General features: G+C 47.6%; 7 non-coding genes and 2 pseudogenes across 7 annotated transcripts; all 9 read left to right on the top strand.

Annotated features, from left to right (window-relative positions):
- Positions 1-4,178: 4,178 nt before the first annotated feature.
- LOC130335735 (U2 spliceosomal RNA) lies at positions 4,179-4,352 on the top strand (annotated as a pseudogene).
- A 2,089-nt stretch (positions 4,353-6,441) lies between these two features.
- Positions 6,442-6,632, top strand: LOC130335734 (U2 spliceosomal RNA). Its single transcript, XR_008877306.1, has one exon. It is a non-coding gene; the product is annotated as a U2 spliceosomal RNA (small nuclear RNA).
- A 2,091-nt stretch (positions 6,633-8,723) lies between these two features.
- LOC130335722 (U2 spliceosomal RNA) lies at positions 8,724-8,914 on the top strand. Its single transcript, XR_008877295.1, has one exon. It is a non-coding gene; the product is annotated as a U2 spliceosomal RNA (small nuclear RNA).
- A 2,096-nt stretch (positions 8,915-11,010) lies between these two features.
- LOC130335757 (U2 spliceosomal RNA) lies at positions 11,011-11,228 on the top strand (annotated as a pseudogene).
- A 5,389-nt stretch (positions 11,229-16,617) lies between these two features.
- LOC130335733 (U2 spliceosomal RNA) lies at positions 16,618-16,803 on the top strand. Its single transcript, XR_008877305.1, has one exon. It is a non-coding gene; the product is annotated as a U2 spliceosomal RNA (small nuclear RNA).
- A 2,093-nt stretch (positions 16,804-18,896) lies between these two features.
- Positions 18,897-19,087, top strand: LOC130335723 (U2 spliceosomal RNA). The gene has a single exon (XR_008877296.1). It is a non-coding gene; the product is annotated as a U2 spliceosomal RNA (small nuclear RNA).
- Positions 19,088-21,183: 2,096 nt separating this feature from the next.
- On the top strand, positions 21,184-21,374 carry LOC130335710 (U2 spliceosomal RNA). Its single transcript, XR_008877284.1, has one exon. It is a non-coding gene; the product is annotated as a U2 spliceosomal RNA (small nuclear RNA).
- A 2,092-nt stretch (positions 21,375-23,466) lies between these two features.
- On the top strand, positions 23,467-23,657 carry LOC130335804 (U2 spliceosomal RNA). Its single transcript, XR_008877355.1, has one exon. It is a non-coding gene; the product is annotated as a U2 spliceosomal RNA (small nuclear RNA).
- Positions 23,658-25,737: 2,080 nt separating this feature from the next.
- On the top strand, positions 25,738-25,928 carry LOC130335792 (U2 spliceosomal RNA). The gene has a single exon (XR_008877344.1). It is a non-coding gene; the product is annotated as a U2 spliceosomal RNA (small nuclear RNA).
- Positions 25,929-26,654: the final 726 nt, after the last annotated feature.

Here is a 26,654-nt window from a genome sequence, read left to right as displayed (position 1 = left end):
TGCCCCCCGCCCCACCCAGCCTCCTTTCTCTCCTGGCCCAGCAGCACCTAACCCCCCCTCCAGCTGCTGGTGCCCGCCCTTCGGAGGACTTTCCTGTGCTTCCTCCCCCAGGTACCATACAGAGGAAGAGGAAAGGAAGGGACAACGTATCAGAAGAGTCCCACAAAAGAAAGATAATCGAGACCTGCGAGACCCCTCAAGCTTCAGATGAGGAGGAGGAGATGGAGCAGGTCTGCGAGAGCCTTGAAGCTTCAGAAGGAGAGGAGGTGATGGAGCAGGCCCAAGTGGAGCAGGTCCAAGCAGAGCCAGTCCAAGCTCAATCTATGGAAGAGCTGCTGCAGGACCCAGAGGTTAAGAAAATCCTGGACACTCCGTCCAACACGGTCTACGACGAGTTCTTGGAAGGGCGCTACGAGAAGCCACAGGAGCCGACAGGCGCCAGAGAAGAGGACCCGTCCGACCAGACTGGTAACTAGTATCAGAACTAACCTCTCTTTTTATTCCCATGGCTGATCTCAACATCTTCTGCATTAATGTGAGGAGTATTAGAGCTTGGTTTAGATTTCAGACTGTTCTTACGTTCTTAGATTCCCAGAGGTGTGATGTTTACATGTTGCAAGAATGTGCTTTGTCTGCTTCTAGGTCTTACAACCATCTGGCCAGGCAGTGGCCTCACGGCCCTTCCTACTGGTCTGGTGGGGGCGACAATAGGTCTGCGGGGGTGGCCATCCTGATCAGGGGAGGTAACTTTGCACTTGATTCCGTCCGGGAGCTCGTCTGTGGCAGACTTCTTGTCGCAGACGGTTCCTGGGCGGGTGAGCCCGTGCGGCTCATCAACGTGTACGCCTCCCCTGAGAGGGATGTCCGACTGGAGGTTCTCCAGGCCCTGCGGGCTGAACTCGCCACCACTAGGGCAGTAGTGTTGGGTGGTGACTTCAACTGCCCCATTGAGGTGGACGGGCGCAGTTCTGGCACATCCGCCAACCTGGACGTGACGTCTAAACTGCTGATTGAGATGGTGACGGAGGCATCCTTGCAGGACGTTGTCGGGTCCGTCGGGAACGGCTCCGTAAACTATACGTGGAGCCGCCCCGATGGCTCGCTCCGTTCTCGGATAGACTTCATCTTCACTTCGAGAGCAGTCAGAAAGGTGTCGTACTCTATGGTCCCCTGCTTCTTCTCTGACCACAGGGCCATTCGATTCCGGGGGACTCTGGGCCATGGATTCCCACCTGGCCCGGGCTCCTGGAAGTTGAATTGTGCCCTGTTGGAGCAGAGGGAGGTCATGGAGGAACTTAGGGATGCGTACCTTGTATGGCGAAATGACAAATGTCTGTTCAAGTGCATCAGCGATTGGTGGGAATATGTTAAAGTCGAATTCCGTTGTTTCTTTCAGGCAAAAGGCAGACAACAGGCGTGTGCGAAGAAGTGGGACTTGAGGAAACTGCAGCGCGAGCTGCGGTCCCTGCAGGACCTGCTCCAGTGTGGCTGGGACGTCAGGGAGGAGCTGGAGGAGACCAAAAAGAGCTTGAAAAGGCACTTTGAGGAGGAATCCAAGCGAATCGTCTTTCGTTCCAAGGTGGAGAACCTGGAGAAGGGTGAGAAATGTAACTCTTTCTTTTTCAGGAAGCTCCATGCCGGCCACACGCCCCTGACTGAGCTACGAGATGAGACCGGACACATGAGGAGCGGCAAGGAGGAAGTGATGGGGGTCGTCCACGACTTCTACAGCAACCTCTACGCCCCCAAGTCATCCGACCCCGAAGCCGCCGAGAGGTTCCTGTCAGGTGTCACTAACGTTGTTGATCCCGCAGGTGCGGCGGCTATGGACGATCCCTTGACGGTGGGGGAGCTGCTCTCTGCCGCTAAATCCTTTAAGCCCGGCAGGACCCCGGGCAGTGACGGTCTCCCGGCCGAGCTCTACGTAGCGCTGGGTGACCTGATCTGTCCGGACCTGTTGGAGGTGTACGAGGAGATGGTGGTGGGGGGCAGAATGCCTCCGTCGTTGAGGGAAGGGATGATCACGATCTTGTATAAGCGGAAGGGGGAGAGATGTGACCTGAAAAACTGGCGTCCCATCTCTCTCCTGAACGTGGACTACAAGATCCTCGCCAAGGTGCTGGCCAACAGGCTGAAACCTGTCATGGGGCAGATCGTCCATCCGGACCAGACCTGCAGCATTCCTGGCCGCAGGATTGCCGACAGCCTTGCCCTTGTGAGAGACACGGTCCATTACATCCAGGACCGCGGGGGCCGCGCCGCCCTGGTCAGCTTAGATCAGGAGAAGGCGTTCGACCGTGTCTCCCACGCATTCATGGACAAGGTTTTGCGCAGGCTGGGTCTGGGGAAGATGTTTTGCTCTTTTGTTAACGTTATGTATTTTGACATTTACAGCACGGTGTTGGTGAACGGCTGGAAGACTGACCCCTTTCCTATTCTTTCAGGGGTTAGACAAGGCTGCCCTCTTTCACCTCTCCTTTTTGTTTGTGTTATAGAGCTCTTCGCTGAGACTATCCGGCAGAATGGAGAGATCAGAGGGATCACCGCACCAGGACCAGATCGCCACGAGGTCAAGTGCTCGCTCTACATGGACGACGTGACCGTCTTCTGCGCTGACCAGCGTTCGGTGACTGCACTCGTCCAGACCTGCGAGGACTTCGGCAGAGCTTCGGGGGCAAAAGTCAACTGCGGGAAGTCGGAGGCCATGCTCTTCGGGGAATGGCACCTGGCTTCTTCCGCCCCCTTCCCCTTTACTATTAAGCCGGACTTCATTCAAATTCTTGGAGTCTGGTTCGGGAAGGAAGGAGCGGCCCTTAAGTCTTGGCAAGACCGACTAGGAAGGATAAACTCGAAGATCGGACTGTGGAGCTCCAGAAAGCTCACGATGGAAGGCAAGGCACTTGTCCTGCGGAGTGAAGTTTTGCCTGTGCTCCAATATACCGCACAGGCCTGGCCTCCCCATACCACCGTTTGCAAGGCCATCACCCGGACAGTGTTTGGCTTCGTCTGGGGCAAAATGGACAGAGTCAAGAGGACCGTGATGTACAAGGAACCCCGCAAGGGTGGGAAGGGAATACCCGACATCCCCGCTCTGCTGAGGGCCTCCTTTGCATGCGTCACGGTGCAGCGGACTCTTGTAGAAAAGACTGGCTCAGCGGGCAGGTCCATGTCTCGCTTGCTTCTCATGCCCCTCTGGAGACAGCTGGGCTGGGACAAGTGGGACAGCTCCATCCCTTACAACTGGAACACTCCCTGGTTCTATGGGGATGTTGTCCGGTTTGTGAGGGAGCACCAGCTGGAAGGACTGAAACCAGACCTATGGAAGCCAAAGACAATCCACAAGCTCATCCGAGCTAAGGACTCGACCGAGCTGGTTCCGGGACTCCCCGCAGCCACTGCAGAGACAGTTTGGAACAATGTGGCCTCAAAGCGGCTTACCAATGGACACAAGGACTTGTCGTGGATGGCCGTCATGGGAGGTCTCTCTCTCAGGTCATTCATGCATGCCCGCAACCTGTGCAAGACCCGGTACTGCCCCCGTTGCCCCTACGTGGAGGAAACCTCTTTCCACGTGTTTTGGCAGTGCCCCTTTGCACAGGGTCTGTTGGACGCCCTAGAACAGGAACTCAGAGACTCAGTGCCCAGGAGCTGCCTATCGTACCATTCGGTGCTTTACGGCCTGTTCCCTGGGACCCACGACGTGGAGGCCATCCAGGAGGCCTGGCGCCTTATGAACTGTTTTAAGGATGCAGTGTGGCTTGCCAGGAACCGCCTCGTGATCAACAGGGAAAACATGTCCGTCCGGGACTGCCGCAGGTTCATCAAGAACCTGCTTAGAGACTATTCCATCTTGGACAGCTCGGCCGTTGATGAGGAAGAAGAGGAGTGAAGACCCCTCTCCTTCTCCCATGTCTCCCTGAAGATACAGCCCAACAGTTTGGCCCTGTGATCCGCCCCCTCCCTACCCCCACATAGTCGCCCACACCCCTACCCCGATCACAGATTGTATTATTTGGTTTTTGTTTGATCTCTTGTGCTTTTCTATTGCAGGATTGAGCTGAATGTTAGAGTAGCATGGTGTGCGATGTATAGCTTAGGGAACCTTTGCTGTGTATTGTACTATCATGCTTTGTGTGACTGTAATTTATTGTACGACTTGTAATGACTGAACGGAAAATAAAGCTCTTTCAATCAAAAAATCTGTTCTTATCAGTTTAATATCTGATACGTCCCCTATCTGGGGACCATATATTAAATGGATTTTTGAGAACGGGGGCCGATTTCGAAGCTTGCTTCCGTCGCCCTATGCATTGACCCGATATGGCAGTATCTTCGGGTACAGTGCACCACCCCCTTACAGGGTTAAAAAGAAAGATTCCTACTTTCATTGCTACCTGCTTGCTGGCTAGCCAGCTAGCCAGCCCTGTGGGCCTTGCTGCTGCTGCAGCCAAAAAACAAAAGGTGGTGCTGCTGCTGCTGCTTCTGCTGCTTCTGCTTGTGTCTGGCCGCTGTTGGAGCGTCCAGGCACAGGACTTCTGCTGCTGCTGACTAAATGGCCTCCTTAATTGGATCATTTGAGTAGCCAGCACACCTGTGCAGGTAGGGCATGACATGATAGGCAGCTGCCTTGATAGCGGGTGGGTGCTGAATGTTCCTAATTGACAAAATAAGATTAATGCTTATGAAGAAATATAAAATCTCATCCCTTCCCCAATATCGCGCCACACCCCTACCCCTTAATTCCCTGGTTGAACTTGATGGACATATGTCTTTTTTCGACCGTACTAACTATGTAACTATGTAACATAACATGGGGGGGGGGGGGGGTCTCCTGGCTGTTCACACAGGTGTGTCATTGCTGTACATTGACCATGCATTGCTTCTGTGGTATTGCAAAGGCAAAGACAAATGCTTCCAGCCATCCATTGCACTAATGGATTGGTCATCAGCTGGCTGTCTATGTCCCGCATCAATATAGACCAAAGTACAGAGGGTTAGGCTATGCTATTGTGCACCTACCTGATGCATCAGAAGGTGCGAGGCCCTTGCTAAATTCTGTGCACAGACTTTGAGATCTATACTTTAGACTGTATCTAAACCTGCTCCAACATGGACTGACATTCTGGCCTACTTTCAGCCGATGCGACTTGTCTGTCGCTGAACAGTCGCTTTTTATGTATTCAGCACCTATGTATAATGTTGTAAAAATGCTCTAGAAGCTAAAGTCGCAGAAATGTCACACATATTTGGCCTGCAACTTTCTGTGCGACAAATTCAGACAGGAAAAATCAGTATAAATCCTTAGAAAATTATCCCCCAGTGTCTCCATCTGCTGGCGGTATTGACTAAGCATTGCTGCACTGATGGGGTATGCATTAGACGAAAAAAAAGAAGAAAAAGAAGAATAATACGCCCAGAAAAGAGGCGAAAAGGAGAAAAACGTAAAAAAACGTGAAAAAAAAGTAAGAGGAAGAGAAGGGAAAAAAAGGTGGAAATGGGTTTAAAAGTGATTTCGGCGGAGAAATATATATATATATATATATATATATATATATATATATATATATACGCGCACACACACACATATATATAAACGTATTCTCCGTTGAGATATTGCAGCCGCTGCTGTGTCCAGGCCCAGGAGCCTTAGCACTGTGCTGTGATGTCACTCAATACCACTGACATCACTAGGTGTAAACAACATCTCTCCTTTGCTGTGTATGTGACTATGGAGCTGTTTGGTGATGTCGTCTATTATGGCCTTCATAGAAGCAACAGGAGATTGTTGCATCCATCTAGAACCCTCAGAACTACAGTGCTATGATGTCACTCACTTCCACAGGCCTTGCAGAGTGTAAACAACAACAACCCAGCTTTGTTGTGTATGTAACCATAGGGATTTGTGATGTCACCTAGAACCTTCACAGCAGCGACAGCTTTATGAGGAGCATCAGCACTGCTCTGCCTGAGCAGAACCATCACCGCCATAGGTTGTCAAATAACCCGGATTTAACCCACACAGGTAAGTCCAATGGGGTGCAGGCATGTCCTCTATGCTTACAGCTTCCCGTGGGTGTTGGTTTGATACCGTTTGGGGACAGCCAAGGAGGCATCTGCAGGCAACAAAGGTAGGTGTGTGCTTGTGTGTGTGTTTCCTATGCAGATCCTAAGCCCAGTGTCACATGCAAGTAGGAGGAGTAAGAAGGGTTCCTGGCAAATCCGGGTTATGGATTGCATTTAAAAAGGCCCCGTGGGAGTGCAATGGGCCCCTGTCTTGCTGCTTAGCAATAATGGTATGGGTTTAGGTTCTGCTGTGTGTACTGGTGGTTGACTGCCCCCCAGCCCAGAGTGTGCATGGAAAATTGTCTGGCAGCCTCCCTGACAGCAAGCAGTGATAGTGCCCATGAAGGGCACCTTGTTGGGCCCGCCCCTTTCACGGTTATCGCTTCTCGGCCTTTTGGCTAAGATCAAGTGTAGTATCTGTTCTTATCAGTTTAATATCTGATACGTCCCCTATCTGGGGACCATATATTAAATGGATTTTTGAGAACGGGGGCCGATTTCGAAGCTTGCTTCCGTCGCCCTATGCATTGACCCGATATGGCAGTATCTTCGGGTACAGTGCACCACCCCCTTACAGGGTTAAAAAGAAAGATTCCTACTTTCATTGCTACCTGCTTGCTGGCTAGCCAGCTAGCCAGCCCTGTGGGCCTTGCTGCTGCTGCAGCCAAAAAACAAAAGGTGGTGCTGCTGCTGCTTCTGCTGCTTCTGCTTCTGCTTGTGTCTGGCCGCTGTTGGAGCGTCCAGGCACAGGACTTCTGCTGCTGCTGACTAAATGGCCTCCTTAATTGGATCATTTGAGTAGCCAGCACACCTGTGCAGGTAGGGCATGACATGATAGGCAGCTGCCTTGATAGCGGGTGGGTGCTGAATGTTCCTAATTGACAAAATAAGATTAATGCTTATGAAGAAATATAAAATCTCATCCCTTCCCCAATATCGCGCCACACCCCTACCCCTTAATTCCCTGGTTGAACTTGATGGACATATGTCTTTTTTCGACCGTACTAACTATGTAACTATGTAACATAACATGGGGGGGGGGGGGGGGTCTCCTGGCTGTTCACACAGGTGTGTCATTGCTGTACATTGACCATGCATTGCTTCTGTGGTATTGCAAAGGCAAAGACAAATGCTTCCAGCCATCCATTGCACTAATGGATTGGTCATCAGCTGGCTGTCTATGTCCCGCATCAATATAGACCAAAGTACAGAGGGTTAGGCTATGCTATTGTGCACCTACCTGATGCATCAGAAGGTGCGAGGCCCTTGCTAAATTCTGTGCACAGACTTTGAGATCTATACTTTAGACTGTATCTAAACCTGCTCCAACATGGACTGACATTCTGGCCTACTTTCAGCCGATGCGACTTGTCTGTCGCTGAACAGTCGCTTTTTATGTATTCAGCACCTATGTATAATGTTGTAAAAATGCTCTAGAAGCTAAAGTCGCAGAAATGTCACACATATTTGGCCTGCAACTTTCTGTGCGACAAATTCAGACAGGAAAAATCAGTATAAATCCTTAGAAAATTATCCCCCAGTGTCTCCATCTGCTGGCGGTATTGAATAAGCATTGCTGCACTGATGGGGTATGCATTAGACGAAAAAAAAGAAGAAAAAGAAGAATAATACGCCCAGAAAAGAGGCGAAAAGGAGAAAAACGTAAAAAAACGTGAAAAAAAAGTAAGAGGAAGAGAAGGGAAAAAAAGGTGGAAATGGGTTTAAAAGTGATTTCGGCGGAGAAATATATATATATATATATATATATATATATATATATATATATACGCGCACACACACACATATATATAAACGTATTCTCCGTTGAGATATTGCAGCCGCTGCTGTGTCCAGGCCCAGGAGCCTTAGCACTGTGCTGTGATGTCACTCAATACCACTGACATCACTAGGTGTAAACAACATCTCTCCTTTGCTGTGTATGTGACTATGGAGCTGTTTGGTGATGTCGTCTATTATGGCCTTCATAGAAGCAACAGGAGATTGTTGCATCCATCTAGAACCCTCAGAACTACAGTGCTATGATGTCACTCACTTCCACAGGCCTTGCAGAGTGTAAACAACAACAACCCAGCTTTGTTGTGTATGTAACCATAGGGATTTGTGATGTCACCTAGAACCTTCACAGCAGCGACAGCTTTATGAGGAGCATCAGCACTGCTCTGCCTGAGCAGAACCATCACCGCCATAGGTTGTCAAATAACCCGGATTTAACCCACACAGGTAAGTCCAATGGGGTGCAGGCATGTCCTCTATGCTTACAGCTTCCCGTGGGTGTTGGTTTGATACCGTTTGGGGACAGCCAAGGAGGCATCTGCAGGCAACAAAGGTAGGTGTGTGCTTGTGTGTGTGTTTCCTATGCAGATCCTAAGCCCAGTGTCACATGCAAGTAGGAGGAGTAAGAAGGGTTCCTGGCAAATCCGGGTTATGGATTGCATTTAAAAAGGCCCCGTGGGAGTGCAATGGGCCCCTGTCTTGCTGCTTAGCAATAATGGTATGGGTTTAGGTTCTGCTGTGTGTACTGGTGGTTGACTGCCCCCCAGCCCAGAGTGTGCATGGAAAATTGTCTGGCAGCCTCCCTGACAGCAAGCAGTGATAGTGCCCATGAAGGGCACCTTGTTGGGCCCGCCCCTTTCACGGTTATCGCTTCTCGGCCTTTTGGCTAAGATCAAGTGTAGTATCTGTTCTTATCAGTTTAATATCTGATACGTCCCCTATCTGGGGACCATATATTAAATGGATTTTTGAGAACGGGGGCCGATTTCGAAGCTTGCTTCCGTCGCCCTATGCATTGACCCGATATGGCAGTATCTTCGGGTACAGTGCACCACCCCCTTACAGGGTTAAAAAGAAAGATTCCTACTTTCATTGCTACCTGCTTGCTGGCTAGCCAGCTAGCCAGCCCTGTGGGCCTTGCTGCTGCTGCAGCCAAAAAACAAAAGGTGGTGCTGCTGCTGCTTCTGCTGCTTCTGCTTCTGCTTGTGTCTGGCCGCTGTTGGAGCGTCCAGGCACAGGACTTCTGCTGCTGCTGACTAAATGGCCTCCTTAATTGGATCATTTGAGTAGCCAGCACACCTGTGCAGGTAGGGCATGACATGATAGGCAGCTGCCTTGATAGCGGGTGGGTGCTGAATGTTCCTAATTGACAAAATAAGATTAATGCTTATGAAGAAATATAAAATCTCATCCCTTCCCCAATATCGCGCCACACCCCTACCCCTTAATTCCCTGGTTGAACTTGATGGACATATGTCTTTTTTCGACCGTACTAACTATGTAACTATGTAACATAACATGGGGGGGGGGGGGGGTCTCCTGGCTGTTCACACAGGTGTGTCATTGCTGTACATTGACCATGCATTGCTTCTGTGGTATTGCAAAGGCAAAGACAAATGCTTCCAGCCATCCATTGCACTAATGGATTGGTCATCAGCTGGCTGTCTATGTCCCGCATCAATATAGACCAAAGTACAGAGGGTTAGGCTATGCTATTGTGCACCTACCTGATGCATCAGAAGGTGCGAGGCCCTTGCTAAATTCTGTGCACAGACTTTGAGATCTATACTTTAGACTGTATCTAAACCTGCTCCAACATGGACTGACATTCTGGCCTACTTTCAGCCGATGCGACTTGTCTGTCGCTGAACAGTCGCTTTTTATGTATTCAGCACCTATGTATAATGTTGTAAAAATGCTCTAGAAGCTAAAGTCGCAGAAATGTCACACATATTTGGCCTGCAACTTTCTGTGCGACAAATTCAGACAGGAAAAATCAGTATAAATCCTTAGAAAATTATCCCCCAGTGTCTCCATCTGCTGGCGGTATTGACTAAGCATTGCTGCACTGATGGGGTATGCATTAGACGAAAAAAAAGAAGAAAAAGAAGAATAATACGCCCAGAAAAGAGGCGAAAAGGAGAAAAACGTAAAAAAACGTGAAAAAAAAGTAAGAGGAAGAGAAGGGAAAAAAAGGTGGAAATGGGTTTAAAAGTGATTTCGGCGGAGAAATATATATATATATATATATATATATATATATATATATATATATATATACGCGCACACACACACATATATATAAACGTATTCTCCGTTGAGATATTGCAGCCGCTGCTGTGTCCAGGCCCAGGAGCCTTAGCACTGTGCTGTGATGTCACTCAATACCACTGACATCACTAGGTGTAAACAACATCTCTCCTTTGCTGTGTATGTGACTATGGAGCTGTTTGGTGATGTCGTCTATTATGGCCTTCATAGAAGCAACAGGAGATTGTTGCATCCATCTAGAACCCTCAGAACTACAGTGCTATGATGTCACTCACTTCCACAGGCCTTGCAGAGTGTAAACAACAACAACCCAGCTTTGTTGTGTATGTAACCATAGGGATTTGTGATGTCACCTAGAACCTTCACAGCAGCGACAGCTTTATGAGGAGCATCAGCACTGCTCTGCCTGAGCAGAACCATCACCGCCATAGGTTGTCAAATAACCCGGATTTAACCCACACAGGTAAGTCCAATGGGGTGCAGGCATGTCCTCTATGCTTACAGCTTCCCGTGGGTGTTGGTTTGATACCGTTTGGGGACAGCCAAGGAGGCATCTGCAGGCAACAAAGGTAGGTGTGTGCTTGTGTGTGTGTTTCCTATGCAGATCCTAAGCCCAGTGTCACATGCAAGTAGGAGGAGTAAGAAGGGTTCCTGGCAAATCCGGGTTATGGATTGCATTTAAAAAGGCCCCGTGGGAGTGCAATGGGCCCCTGTCTTGCTGCTTAGCAATAATGGTATGGGTTTAGGTTCTGCTGTGTGTACTGGTGGTTGACTGCCCCCCAGCCCAGAGTGTGCATGGAAAATTGTCTGGCAGCCTCCCTGACAGCAAGCAGTGATAGTGCCCATGAAGGGCACCTTGTTGGGCCCGCCCCTTTCACGGTTATCGCTTCTCGGCCTTTTGGCTAAGATCAAGTGTAGTATCTGCATTTGGTCTGGTCGGAAGGTGTCTGTGGTACCCCGCTTCTCGGCCTTGGGGGATTGTCTCTCCTTACGGAGGGACTTCACCCCCTTGCTGCTATTGGGGAGCGGGCTTAGTCCACGGACAACGGGTTGCGATCCCTCTGTCTCTGGGACCTTGTGTCTCAGAAGGCATTTTCGGTACGTTGAGCGTTACCTGTAGCTTCGGAAGCACCTAGGGTACCCCCGACCTCTGCCTTGGGTAAGGGTTCCGCTTTTATAGCGGGATTCCGAGCCCCTGCTGCTATTGGGGAAGGGGCTTAGTCCCTGGGTGTGGAAGATGCCGTTCTCCTGGGCTTTCCCCTCTGGGGAAATGTCGATGCGAAATACCATCCGCATAGAGGTGTCGGAGAGCCATCGTCAGTTGAAGAACCTCCGCTTCATTGCGGAGGTGATTCTTCTTGACTACTTCCGCCTCAATAGGGAGGACATCCTGTGTCTAAATGACCAGGAAAGCCGTGGCCTGTATACCGTCACTTTCACGGCCACGGCGTGTTGCGATAACATCTATGCAACCTTGTCTGGTGCGGACCAGAGGGACGATCGACTCGACGGTCTTTCGTTCCAGTTCCTCTATGGTGAGGAACATATACCGTTGGTGGTGGCTATGCACAGCCCTCATGTGACCACGGAGGATATAGCCACTTTTCTTCGGCGATACTGCGAAGAGGTGCGATTCGCAAACAAAATCTTGAACTCCGTGCGGTTCTGGAACGGCAAGAGGAAGTTCTGGGTCAAGCTCCGTAAGGATCCCGGTGGTATTGGGGGTCTTTGCCATCCGCCCCCAAATTTTGCCATCGGGAGAGTTCGGGGCTTCCTGTTCTATCCTCAAATGCCTATGTATTGCCGAAATTGCTTGAGGTTTGGCCACACCCAGGAGACCTGCGGCGCGGAGCGTGTGATTCGCTGCAATAGGTGTGGCCAAGAAGGTCACATAGCCTCAAGATGTAGCCATACGATAAGGTGCAACCTCTGCGGAGAGGAAAATCACGATTTTAATTCCTGTCCCCATAAAGCAAAAACTACGATGGGTGGGTCAAGGCTGGGCCCACCCAAAGAGGGGACAGGACAAAAGACGTCCTTTTTTAAGATGCCCAAACCCCAGATGGCAGGTACTGATGGGTCCAGGCCCAAGACCTCTGGTGCTCCATCGGGGGGCCCACCGGTGGTAGTGCTAGGGGGAGGCCATGGGGATTCCACGAAGCCCGGGCGGGTGATCGAGTTTACTGCCCGGGAAATTGAAAGACGTCGATCGACTTCCTACCTGGCTCAAGAGCCCGCCGAAACTTCTGAAGGGGGCTCACCTGTGGCGGGTGGCAGCCGACGGGCCTCGGTGGGGGCAAAAGTGGACCCAAAATTGCAGCATAAGCCAGGTACTGGCTTGGCCCAGGGTCGCCCTGCTCCGGACGAAGAGGCCCCGGTGAAAGCCCGCCGGAAGGGGAGCCAGGTGGCCAGGTCTGAGCCCGGTCCTGTTACTCCGCCTATACAGGACAGGGCCAAGAAGACAAGTGGCGCCAAACCAGGGTTTGCTGCCCCGCCAGCAGTGGACCCGGTGGGTAAAACTGGCCATCGTCGATCGATGGGGAAGTTGGAGCAACAGTCCTCAGCAACGCTTGCTGGGGAACAAGCGATGAAAACTTCCCAAGGTAGCGGCAAAGGTTCCGGAAAAGAGGCCTCACAGGCCCCTGTGCAGCAGTTCCAGTCGTCAAATGATGAAAGAAGACGCAGATCCATCAGCCGGGGGCCAGAGATTACATCGAGTGAGAGCAACACAGAGGATATGGACAGCAGTGTGACATTTAAAAGACAAAGAGAAGAAGAAGAGGAAGACATTCAAAGGAAAGCGGCGTGCCGTAGTTCGGACGAGAGCGAGCTCAGGGTCGGGGCATCATCGATCTCAAGCTCCGACCCTCAGAACATCAAGGAGCTGATGACCCCGCAGGCGGGGGATGACGGTACGCAGCTTATTATTGACTTTGATTCTCCAAGCACGGACTCTCCATAAACTATGCCTATCCCTGTAAAAATTGCCTCACTCAATGTGAGGTCCTTAAAGAGCCCTGATCGCAGGGCTGCTTTATTTTCTTATCTAGAGACATGTGACTTTGACCTTTGCCTGCTACAAGAATGTGGAATCCCTAGTAAAATGGACTATAAAGACTTAAAAGAAGACTGGAAGCTGGGCCCATCCATATGGTCCGGTGCAAATGACTGTCGTTCTGTGGGTGTTGGGCTGCTCTGCCGAGGCCAGTCCTTTTCTATTCATACAGTAACTGAGATTGTGCCTGGCAGAGCTCTTTTAATTCATCTATATTTTAATGGACTTTTAATTCGTGTTTTAAATGTGTATGCCCCTCCTGATAAACAGGAGCGGGCAGAACTATTTGAAATTTTACCACTGTTTTGTGTTGGGTCTTCCCCCCTGCTGGTGGGAGGTGATTTTAACTGCATACGTGATGGGGAACACCGGCAGGGTGGGGATATTAATCGTAAAGACCGCACTTCTTACCTGCTTAAAAATTTTATTGATGATTTTAATTTGAAAGATTGCTGGAAGGATCTCTTGCCGGAGGACCCAGGCGCCACATGGTCCAATGGAAGAGTGAGCTCCAGAATCGATTTTATTTTTTCCTCTAGAGCTTTTAAACCCCTGAAATGCACGCTCGAGCAGAATATCTTCTCTGATCATAAGCTCCTCTTGGTGGGCCTGGAGCTAGAGGGGGAGCAAAAAGCAAAAAGGGGCCTCTGGAGATTAAACACCACACTCCTAGAGGACCCTGAGATAAAAGAGGAGTTTGTGCGGACCTACCAATGCTGGCAATCACAAAGAAAACCCCACGAGCCTATGCTGCACTGGTGGGAGGGCACCAAATCTAAAATCAGATTTTTTTTTATCAAAGCAGGTAAGAAGAAGGCAAAAATGGAAAAACAGTGGTTTTATGTTCTTAACATGCGTTTAAATGTACTTTTTAAATTGAAAGAAGCTGGTATGGATGTAGAAAATGATATTTTAAACCTTAAAACTGAAATAAAACATGCCATAGAAAAGAAAGGGAAACAAATCATTTTTAACTCACATGTGCAGCACCTGGAGGAGGGCGAGAAATGTTCCCGTTTCTTTTTTAAAAAAGTGATGAATAGGAGGGATATCATCCAAAACCTTGAGGGTGAATCCACTCCAAAAGGCATGTTAGATGCAGTTTTTAACTTCTACCAGCTTCTTTTTAATAAGAAAGATCTTAATCCATCCTTTTTAGAACATGTTCTTAATTCCCTTGATTTTAAGCTAGATGTTTTAGACCAGGAGGTTTTATCCCGTGATCTTAACTTAGATGAACTTTTATTTGTTTTTAAAAGTTTTTCTAGTGGGAAGGCCCCTGGGGAAGATGGTTTACCCATCGAATTTTATTTAGCTTTTTGGGATATTTTAAAGGATGATATGGTTTTATTGTATAAAGAAACTTTTATTGTTAATGAACTTCCCCCTTCCTGGAGGAGGGGGATTGTATCATTACTTTTTAAAAAGGGTGAAAAGGATATGCTAAAAAATTGGCGCCCCATCACACTTTTAAATGTTGATTATAAAGTTTTAGCCAAGTTATTAGCTGTCCGTTTTAAACCTTTTATTCATAAATTAATTCACCCAAATCAGGTTTGTGGGGTACCTGGAAGGTCTATAGCTGAATCCCTAAATATTTTAAGAGATGTTTTATGGTATTTTAAGGATAGAAATCAAACTGTAGCAATTTTATCCTTAGACTTTGAAAAAGCCTTTGATAGGGTCTCCCATGAATACCTGTTTTTAGTTCTTAAAAAGATGGCAGTGCCTGAAACGATTTTAAGCCGAATCATGCTTTTATACCGATCCTGTTTTAGTCAAGTCTCTGTTAATGGCTTTTTAACCAGCGGTGTTCCTCTTTTATCAGGTGTCAAACAGGGCTGCCCCCTGTCCCCACTCCTTTTTATTTGCGCAATCGAACCACTGATGGCCCTCCTCAGAAAAGACCGGGTAGTAAGAGGCGTACCGATACCTGGTGGAGGAGGGACCCATCTAAAGGTGTTGGGGTACATGGATGATGTCACCATACTGTGCCCGGACTCTCCATCCATGAGGGGGGCATTGAGGAACACCAGCTATTTCTGCGAGGTCTCTGGTTTTAAGCTAAACACAGATAAATGTGACTGTTTTTATATTGGCTCCTGGGATTCATCCATCACCCCAGGAGTCACAATGCAACAGGATCAAATTAAAGTTTTAGGTATTGTTTTTAACCAGGTCAATGATGGGAGCCCTAACTGGGATTCAGCTATAGCTAAGATGGAGAAGAAGATTTTAATGTGGAATCTTAGAAACCTTACCATGGAGGGGAAGATTTTAATAATAAAGATGGTTTTACTCCCTATTATGCTATACATTGCCATGGTATTTCCTCCATCTATTTTATACATTAAAAAAGTAACTAGAATTGTTTTTACTTTTTTATGGGGTTCAAAAATGGAGAAATTAAAGCGTGATTTTATGTACAAAAGTAAAGATAATGGCGGGAAAGATGTTCCTAACCTTTTTACTTTCTTTTACATAAAGTATTTCTGTTTCTGTTTTAAAATTATTAAATCCGATGGCATTTTTAGCTGCTTTTTAAGGTACGCTGCGGGCATGGTTTTTAAAAGATGGTTGCGCATCCCTCTGAACGCTCCGGTGCTTCTGTGTCCCCCAAAACATTATGTGGTGTTGGAAAAGACAGTCAGGCTCCTAGGTCTCCAAGATTTGGAGCCTGACATACTGGGGGACCAGAGAAAGGTATCAAAGGTCCTCAGGCGGAGTGAGGTTACCCTGGCAGTGTCCAATTTCACACAGGCAAGATCCAAAAAGGTATGGCGGAACGTGTACGGGAAGTTTCTGGCGAATGTACACAGGGATCTTGCCTGGGCAATCGTCCACCAGTGCCTCCCTACTCGTGAGTTTCAGCACAGGCGAGGACTGGTGGCGAGAGCCAAGTGCCCGAGAGATGGCTGCGGAGTGGACGAAACGGTGCTGCACATATTTTGGAACTGCCCTTTTGCACGGGAGCTTTGGAGGAAGGTAGGCCCACTTTTGAAGTGGGCCTGCGGCCTAAAAGATTTTAATCACGAATGTGTCTTTTACGGTCTTTTTAACTGCCCCAATTTTAAACAGCAGATGATCTGCTGGATGATTATTAATTGTTTTAAAAATGCCATCTGGAAAGTTAGGAACATCTTACTTTTTAAACATGATTTTATTGATGTTAAAAACTGTATAAAGCTGGCCCTGAGTGAGATGTACATCTATTACCTAAGAGACAAGAAACAGTTGGGGGCCAGCGAGGCAGCATCCATGTGGTGTCTGCCTCTATGGAACGAAATAACAGTATAATCAGTTTTTATGACATTTGTATAATGTTTTATCCTGCCATTTTTATTTTTTCTCCTTTTATTACTGGTTTTATTATTTGTATTTTAAAACTTTTGTGAACCTTTTATTATTTTGCATTTTAAATTTTGTATGGTTTCTTATTTATTCAATAAAATTTTGTTGAAACCTTATCTGTTCTTATCAGTTTAATATCTGATATGTCCCCTATCTGGGGACCATATATTAAATGGATTTTTGAGAACGGGGGCCGATTTCGAAGCTTGCTTCCGTCGCCCTATGCATTGACCCGATATGGCAGTATCTTCGGGTACAGTGCACCACCCCCTTACAGGGTTAAAAAGAAAGATTCCTACTTTCATTGCTACCTGCTTGCTGGCTAGCCAGCTAGCCAGCCCTGTGGGCCTTGCTGCTGCTGCAGCCAAAAAACAAAAGGTGGTGCTGCTGCTGCTTCTGCTGCTTCTGCTTCTGCTTGTGTCTGGCCGCTGTTGGAGCGTCCAGGCACAGGACTTCTGCTGCTGCTGACTAAATGGCCTCCTTAATTGGATCATTTGAGTAGCCAGCACACCTGTGCAGGTAGGGCATGACATGATAGGCAGCTGCCTTGATAGCGGGTGGGTGCTGAATGTTCCTAATTGACAAAATAAGATTAATGCTTATGAAGAAATATAAAATCTCATCCCTTCCCCAATATCGCGCCACACCCCTACCCCTTAATTCCCTGGTTGAACTTGATGGACATATGTCTTTTTTCGACCGTACTAACTATGTAACTATGTAACATAACATGGGGGGGGGGGGGGGGGGGGTCTCCTGGCTGTTCACACAGGTGTGTCATTGCTGTACATTGACCATGCATTGCTTCTGTGGTATTGCAAAGGCAAAGACAAATGCTTCCAGCCATCCATTGCACTAATGGATTGGTCATCAGCTGGCTGTCTATGTCCCGCATCAATATAGACCAAAGTACAGAGGGTTAGGCTATGCTATTGTGCACCTACCTGATGCATCAGAAGGTGCGAGGCCCTTGCTAAATTCTGTGCACAGACTTTGAGATCTATACTTTAGACTGTATCTAAACCCGCTCCAACATGGACTGACATTCTGGCCTACTTTCAGCCGATGCGACTTGTCTGTCGCTGAACAGTCGCTTTTTATGTATTCAGCACCTATGTATAATGTTGTAAAAATGCTCTAGAAGCTAAAGTCGCAGAAATGTCACACATATTTGGCCTGCAACTTTCTGTGCGACAAATTCAGACAGGAAAAATCATTATAAATCCTTAGAAAATTATCCCCCAGTGTCTCCATCTGCTGGCGGTATTGAATACGCATTGCTGCACTGATGGGGTATGCATTAGACGAAAAAAAAGAAGAAAAAGAAGAATAATACGCCCAGAAAAGAGGCGAAAAGGAGAAAAACGTAAAAAAACGTGAAAAAAAAGTAAGAGGAAGAGAAGGGAAAAAAAGGTGGAAATGGGTTTAAAAGTGATTTCGGCGGAGAAATATATATATATATATATATATATATATATATATATATATACGCGCACACACACACATATATATAAACGTATTCTCCATTGAGATATTGCAGCCGCTGCTGTGTCCAGGCCCAGGAGCCTTAGCACTGTGCTGTGATGTCACTCAATACCACTGACATCACTAGGTGTAAACAACATCTCTCCTTTGCTGTGTATGTGACTATGGAGCTGTTTGGTGATGTCGTCTATTATGGCCTTCATAGAAGCAACAGGAGATTGTTGCATCCATCTAGAACCCTCAGAACTACAGTGCTATGATGTCACTCACTTCCACAGGCCTTGCAGAGTGTAAACAACAACAACCCAGCTTTGTTGTGTATGTAACCATAGGGATTTGTGATGTCACCTAGAACCTTCACAGCAGCGACAGCTTTATGAGGAGCATCAGCACTGCTCTGCCTGAGCAGAACCATCACCGCCATAGGTTGTCAAATAACCCGGATTTAACCCACACAGGTAAGTCCAATGGGGTGCAGGCATGTCCTCTATGCTTACAGCTTCCCGTGGGTGTTGGTTTGATACCGTTTGGGGACAGCCAAGGAGGCATCTGCAGGCAACAAAGGTAGGTGTGTGCTTGTGTGTGTGTTTCCTATGCAGATCCTAAGCCCAGTGTCACATGCAAGTAGGAGGAGTAAGAAGGGTTCCTGGCAAATCCGGGTTATGGATTGCATTTAAAAAGGCCCCGTGGGAGTGCAATGGGCCCCTGTCTTGCTGCTTAGCAATAATGGTATGGGTTTAGGTTCTGCTGTGTGTACTGGTGGTTGACTGCCCCCCAGCCCAGAGTGTGCATGGAAAATTGTCTGGCAGCCTCCCTGACAGCAAGCAGTGATAGTGCCCATGAAGGGCACCTTGTTGGGCCCGCCCCTTTCACGGTTATCGCTTCTCGGCCTTTTGGCTAAGATCAAGTGTAGTATCTGTTCTTATCAGTTTAATATCTGATACGTCCCCTATCTGGGGACCATATATTAAATGGATTTTTGAGAACGGGGGCCGATTTCGAAGCTTGCTTCCGTCGCCCTATGCATTGACCCGATATGGCAGTATCTTTGGGTACAGTGCACCACCCCCTTACAGGGTTAAAAAGAAAGATTCCTACTTTCATTGCTACCTGCTTGCTGGCTAGCCAGCTAGCCAGCCCTGTGGGCCTTGCTGCTGCTGCAGCCAAAAAACAAAAGGTGGTGCTGCTGCTGCTTCTGCTGCTTCTGCTTCTGCTTGTGTCTGGCCGCTGTTGGAGCGTCCAGGCACAGGACTTCTGCTGCTGCTGACTAAATGGCCTCCTTAATTGGATCATTTGAGTAGCCAGCACACCTGTGCAGGTAGGGCATGACATGATAGGCAGCTGCCTTGATAGCGGGTGGGTGCTGAATGTTCCTAATTGACAAAATAAGATTAATGCATATGAAGAAATATAAAATCTCATCCCTTCCCCAATATCGCGCCACACCCCTACCCCTTAATTCCCTGGTTGAACTTGATGGACATATGTCTTTTTTCGACCGTACTAACTATGTAACTATGTAACATAACATGGGGGGGGGGGGGGGTCTCCTGGCTGTTCACACAGGTGTGTCATTGCTGTACATTGACCATGCATTGCTTCTGTGGTATTGCAAAGGCAAAGACAAATGCTTCCAGCCATCCATTGCACTAATGGATTGGTCATCAGCTGGCTGTCTATGTCCCGCATCAATATAGACCAAAGTACAGAGGGTTAGGCTATGCTATTGTGCACCTACCTGATGCATCAGAAGGTGCGAGGCCCTTGCTAAATTCTGTGCACAGACTTTGAGATCTATACTTTAGACTGTATCTAAACCTGCTCCAACATGGACTGACATTCTGGCCTACTTTCAGCCGATGCGACTTGTCTGTCGCTGAACAGTCGCTTTTTATGTATTCAGCACCTATGTATAATGTTGTAAAAATGCTCTAGAAGCTAAAGTCGCAGAAATGTCACACATATTTGGCCTGCAACTTTCTGTGCGACAAATTCAGACAGGAAAAATCAGTATAAATCCTTAGAAAATTATCCCCCAGTGTCTCCATCTGCTGGCGGTATTGAATAAGCATTGCTGCACTGATGGGGTATGCATTAGACGAAAAAAAAGAAGAAAAAGAAGAATAATACGCCCAGAAAAGAGGCGAAAAGGAGAAAAACGTAAAAAAACGTGAAAAAAAAGTAAGAGGAAGAGAAGGGAAAAAAAGGTGGAAATGGGTTTAAAAGTGATTTCGGCGGAGAAATATATATATATATATATATATATATATATATATATATATATATATATACGCGCACACACACACATATATATAAACGTATTCTCCGTTGAGATATTGCAGCCGCTGCTGTGTCCAGGCCCAGGAGCCTTAGCACTGTGCTGTGATGTCACTCAATACCACTGACATCACTAGGTGTAAACAACATCTCTCCTTTGCTGTGTATGTGACTATGGAGCTGTTTGGTGATGTCGTCTATTATGGCCTTCATAGAAGCAACAGGAGATTGTTGCATCCATCTAGAACCCTCAGAACTACAGTGCTATGATGTCACTCACTTCCACAGGCCTTGCAGAGTGTAAACAACAACAACCCAGCTTTGTTGTGTATGTAACCATAGGGATTTGTGATGTCACCTAGAACCTTCACAGCAGCGACAGCTTTATGAGGAGCATCAGCACTGCTCTGCCTGAGCAGAACCATCACCGCCATAGGTTGTCAAATAACCCGGATTTAACCCACACAGGTAAGTCCAATGGGGTGCAGGCATGTCCTCTATGCTTACAGCTTCCCGTGGGTGTTGGTTTGATACCGTTTGGGGACAGCCAAGGAGGCATCTGCAGGCAACAAAGGTAGGTGTGTGCTTGTGTGTGTGTTTCCTATGCAGATCCTAAGCCCAGTGTCACATGCAAGTAGGAGGAGTAAGAAGGGTTCCTGGCAAATCCGGGTTATGGATTGCATTTAAAAAGGCCCCGTGGGAGTGCAATGGGCCCCTGTCTTGCTGCTTAGCAATAATGGTATGGGTTTAGGTTCTGCTGTGTGTACTGGTGGTTGACTGCCCCCCAGCCCAGAGTGTGCATGGAAAATTGTCTGGCAGCCTCCCTGACAGCAAGCAGTGATAGTGCCCATGAAGGGCACCTTGTTGGGCCCGCCCCTTTCACGGTTATCGCTTCTCGGCCTTTTGGCTAAGATCAAGTGTAGTATCTGTTCTTATCAGTTTAATATCTGATACGTCCCCTATCTGGGGACCATATATTAAATGGATTTTTGAGAACGGGGGCCGATTTCGAAGCTTGCTTCCGTCGCCCTATGCATTGACCCGATATGGCAGTATCTTCGGGTACAGTGCACCACCCCCTTACAGGGTTAAAAAGAAAGATTCCTACTTTCATTGCTACCTGCTTGCTGGCTAGCCAGCTAGCCAGCCCTGTGGGCCTTGCTGCTGCTGCAGCCAAAAAACAAAAGGTGGTGCTGCTGCTGCTTCTGCTGCTTCTGCTTCTGCTTGTGTCTGGCCGCTGTTGGAGCGTCCAGGCACAGGACTTCTGCTGCTGCTGACTAAATGGCCTCCTTAATTGGATCATTTGAGTAGCCAGCACACCTGTGCAGGTAGGGCATGACATGATAGGCAGCTGCCTTGATAGCGGGTGGGTGCTGAATGTTCCTAATTGACAAAATAAGATTAATGCTTATGAAGAAATATAAAATCTCATCCCTTCCCCAATATCGCGCCACACCCCTACCCCTTAATTCCCTGGTTGAACTTGATGGACATATGTCTTTTTTCGACCGTACTAACTATGTAACTATGTAACATAACATGGGGGGGGGGGGGGGTCTCCTGGCTGTTCACACAGGTGTGTCATTGCTGTACATTGACCATGCATTGCTTCTGTGGTATTGCAAAGGCAAAGACAAATGCTTCCAGCCATCCATTGCACTAATGGATTGGTCATCAGCTGGCTGTCTATGTCCCGCATCAATATAGACCAAAGTACAGAGGGTTAGGCTATGCTATTGTGCACCTACCTGATGCATCAGAAGGTGCGAGGCCCTTGCTAAATTCTGTGCACAGACTTTGAGATCTATACTTTAGACTGTATCTAAACCTGCTCCAACATGGACTGACATTCTGGCCTACTTTCAGCCGATGCGACTTGTCTGTCGCTGAACAGTCGCTTTTTATGTATTCAGCACCTATGTATAATGTTGTAAAAATGCTCTAGAAGCTAAAGTCGCAGAAATGTCACACATATTTGGCCTGCAACTTTCTGTGCGACAAATTCAGACAGGAAAAATCAGTATAAATCCTTAGAAAATTATCCCCCAGTGTCTCCATCTGCTGGCGGTATTGAATAAGCATTGCTGCACTGATGGGGTATGCATTAGACGAAAAAAAAGAAGAAAAAGAAGAATAATACGCCCAGAAAAGAGGCGAAAAGGAGAAAAACGTAAAAAAACGTGAAAAAAAAGTAAGAGGAAGAGAAGGGAAAAAAAGGTGGAAATGGGTTTAAAAGTGATTTCGGCGGAGAAATATATATATATATATATATATATATATATATATATATATATATACGCGCACACACACACATATATATAAACGTATTCTCCGTTGAGATATTGCAGCCGCTGCTGTGTCCAGGCCCAGGAGCCTTAGCACTGTGCTGTGATGTCACTCAATACCACTGACATTACTAGGTGTAAACAACATCTCTCCTTTGCTGTGTATGTGACTATGGAGCTGTTTGGTGATGTCGTCTATTATGGCCTTCATAGAAGCAACAGGAGATTGTTGCATCCATCTAGAACCCTCAGAACTACAGTGCTATGATGTCACTCACTTCCACAGGCCTTGCAGAGTGTAAACAACAACAACCCAGCTTTGTTGTGTATGTAACCATAGGGATTTGTGATGTCACCTAGAACCTTCACAGCAGCGACAGCTTTATGAGGAGCATCAGCACTGCTCTGCCTGAGCAGAACCATCACCGCCATAGGTTGTCAAATAACCCGGATTTAACCCACACAGGTAAGTCCAATGGGGTGCAGGCATGTCCTCTATGCTTACAGCTTCCCGTGGGTGTTGGTTTGATACCGTTTGGGGACAGCCAAGGAGGCATCTGCAGGCAACAAAGGTAGGTGTGTGCTTGTGTGTGTGTTTCCTATGCAGATCCTAAGCCCAGTGTCACATGCAAGTAGGAGGAGTAAGAAGGGTTCCTGGCAAATCCGGGTTATGGATTGCATTTAAAAAGGCCCCGTGGGAGTGCAATGGGCCCCTGTCTTGCTGCTTAGCAATAATGGTATGGGTTTAGGTTCTGCTGTGTGTACTGGTGGTTGACTGCCCCCCAGCCCAGAGTGTGCATGGAAAATTGTCTGGCAGCCTCCCTGACAGCAAGCAGTGATAGTGCCCATGAAGGGCACCTTGTTGGGCCCGCCCCTTTCACGGTTATCGCTTCTCGGCCTTTTGGCTAAGATCAAGTGTAGTATCTGTTCTTATCAGTTTAATATCTGATACGTCCCCTATCTGGGGACCATATATTAAATGGATTTTTGAGAACGGGGGCCGATTTCGAAGCTTGCTTCCGTCGCCCTATGCATTGACCCGATATGGCAGTATCTTCGGGTACAGTGCACCACCCCCTTACAGGGTTAAAAAGAAAGATTCCTACTTTCATTGCTACCTGCTTGCTGGCTAGCCAGCTAGCCAGCCCTGTGGGCCTTGCTGCTGCTGCAGCCAAAAAACAAAAGGTGGTGCTGCTGCTGCTTCTGCTTCTGCTTGTGTCTGGCCGCTGTTGGAGCGTCCAGGCACAGGACTTCTGCTGCTGCTGACTAAATGGCCTCCTTAATTGGATCATTTGAGTAGCCAGCACACCTGTGCAGGTAGGGCATGACATGATAGGCAGCTGCCTTGATAGCGGGTGGGTGCTGAATGTTCCTAATTGACAAAATAAGATTAATGCTTATGAAGAAATATAAAATCTCATCCCTTCCCCAATATCGCGCCACACCCCTACCCCTTAATTCCCTGGTTGAACTTGATGGACATATGTCTTTTTTCGACCGTACTAACTATGTAACTATGTAACATAACATGGGGGGGGGGGGGGGGTCTCCTGGCTGTTCACACAGGTGTGTCATTGCTGTACATTGACCATGCATTGCTTCTGTGGTATTGCAAAGGCAAAGACAAATGCTTCCAGCCATCCATTGCACTAATGGATTGGTCATCAGCTGGCTGTCTATGTCCCGCATCAATATAGACCAAAGTACAGAGGGTTAGGCTATGCTATTGTGCACCTACCTGATGCATCAGAAGGTGCGAGGCCCTTGCTAAATTCTGTGCACAGACTTTGAGATCTATACTTTAGACTGTATCTAAACCTGCTCCAACATGGACTGACATTCTGGCCTACTTTCAGCCGATGCGACTTGTCTGTCGCTGAACAGTCGCTTTTTATGTATTCAGCACCTATGTATAATGTTGTAAAAATGCTCTAGAAGCTAAAGTCGCAGAAATGTCACACATATTTGGCCTGCAACTTTCTGTGCGACAAATTCAGACAGGAAAAATCAGTATAAATCCTTAGAAAATTATCCCCCAGTGTCTCCATCTGTTGGCGGTATTGAATAAGCATTGCTGCACTGATGGGGTATGCATTAGACGAAAAAAAAGAAGAAAAAGAAGAATAATACGCCCAGAAAAGAGGCGAAAAGGAGAAAAACGTAAAAAAACGTGAAAAAAAAGTAAGAGGAAGAGAAGGGAAAAAAAGGTGGAAATGGGTTTAAAAGTGATTTCGGCGGAGAAATATATATATATATATATATATATATATATATATATATATACGCGCACACACACACATATATATAAACGTATTCTCCGTTGAGATATTGCAGCCGCTGCTGTGTCCAGGCCCAGGAGCCTTAGCACTGTGCTGTGATGTCACTCAATACCACTGACATCACTAGGTGTAAACAACATCTCTCCTTTGCTGTGTATGTGACTATGGAGCTGTTTGGTGATGTCGTCTATTATGGCCTTCATAGAAGCAACAGGAGATTGTTGCATCCATCTAGAACCCTCAGAACTACAGTGCTATGATGTCACTCACTTCCACAGGCCTTGCAGAGTGTAAACAACAACAACCCAGCTTTGTTGTGTATGTAACCATAGGGATTTGTGATGTCACCTAGAACCTTCACAGCAGCGACAGCTTTATGAGGAGCATCAGCACTGCTCTGCCTGAGCAGAACCATCACCGCCATAGGTTGTCAAATAACCCGGATTTAACCCACACAGGTAAGTCCAATGGGGTGCAGGCATGTCCTCTATGCTTACAGCTTCCCGTGGGTGTTGGTTTGATACCGTTTGGGGACAGCCAAGGAGGCATCTGCAGGCAACAAAGGTAGGTGTGTGCTTGTGTGTGTGTTTCCTATGCAGATCCTAAGCCCAGTGTCACATGCAAGTAGGAGGAGTAAGAAGGGTTCCTGGCAAATCCGGGTTATGGATTGCATTTAAAAAGGCCCCGTGGGAGTGCAATGGGCCCCTGTCTTGCTGCTTAGCAATAATGGTATGGGTTTAGGTTCTGCTGTGTGTACTGGTGGTTGACTGCCCCCCAGCCCAGAGTGTGCATGGAAAATTGTCTGGCAGCCTCCCTGACAGCAAGCAGTGATAGTGCCCATGAAGGGCACCTTGTTGGGCCCGCCCCTTTCACGGTTATCGCTTCTCGGCCTTTTGGCTAAGATCAAGTGTAGTATCTGTTCTTATCAGTTTAATATCTGATACGTCCCCTATCTGGGGACCATATATTAAATGGATTTTTGAGAACGGGGGCCGATTTCGAAGCTTGCTTCCGTCGCCCTATGCATTGACCCGATATGGCAGTATCTTCGGGTACAGTGCACCACCCCCTTACAGGGTTAAAAAGAAAGATTCCTACTTTCATTGCTACCTGCTTGCTGGCTAGCCAGCTAGCCAGCCCTGTGGGCCTTGCTGCTGCTGCAGCCAAAAAACAAAAGGTGGTGCTGCTGCTGCTTCTGCTGCTTCTGCTTCTGCTTGTGTCTGGCCGCTGTTGGAGCGTCCAGGCACAGGACTTCTGCTGCTGCTGACTAAATGGCCTCCTTAATTGGATCATTTGAGTAGCCAGCACACCTGTGCAGGTAGGGCATGACATGATAGGCAGCTGCCTTGATAGCGGGTGGGTGCTGAATGTTCCTAATTGACAAAATAAGATTAATGCTTATGAAGAAATATAAAATCTCATCCCTTCCCCAATATCGCGCCACACCCCTACCCCTTAATTCCCTGGTTGAACTTGATGGACATATGTCTTTTTTCGACCGTACTAACTATGTAACTATGTAACATAACATGGGGGGGGGGGGGGGGGTCTCCTGGCTGTTCACACAGGTGTGTCATTGCTGTACATTGACCATGCATTGCTTCTGTGGTATTGCAAAGGCAAAGACAAATGCTTCCAGCCATCCATTGCACTAATGGATTGGTCATCAGCTGGCTGTCTATGTCCCGCATCAATATAGACCAAAGTACAGAGGGTTAGGCTATGCTATTGTGCACCTACCTGATGCATCAGAAGGTGCGAGGCCCTTGCTAAATTCTGTGCACAGACTTTGAG

Source organism: Hyla sarda, unplaced genomic scaffold (genome assembly GCF_029499605.1).
Source record: "Hyla sarda isolate aHylSar1 unplaced genomic scaffold, aHylSar1.hap1 scaffold_456, whole genome shotgun sequence".
Taxonomy (NCBI): domain Eukaryota; kingdom Metazoa; phylum Chordata; class Amphibia; order Anura; family Hylidae; genus Hyla; species Hyla sarda.
Note: the sequence above shows the minus strand (reverse complement) of the source record. Positions and strands in the feature narration are given on the sequence as shown.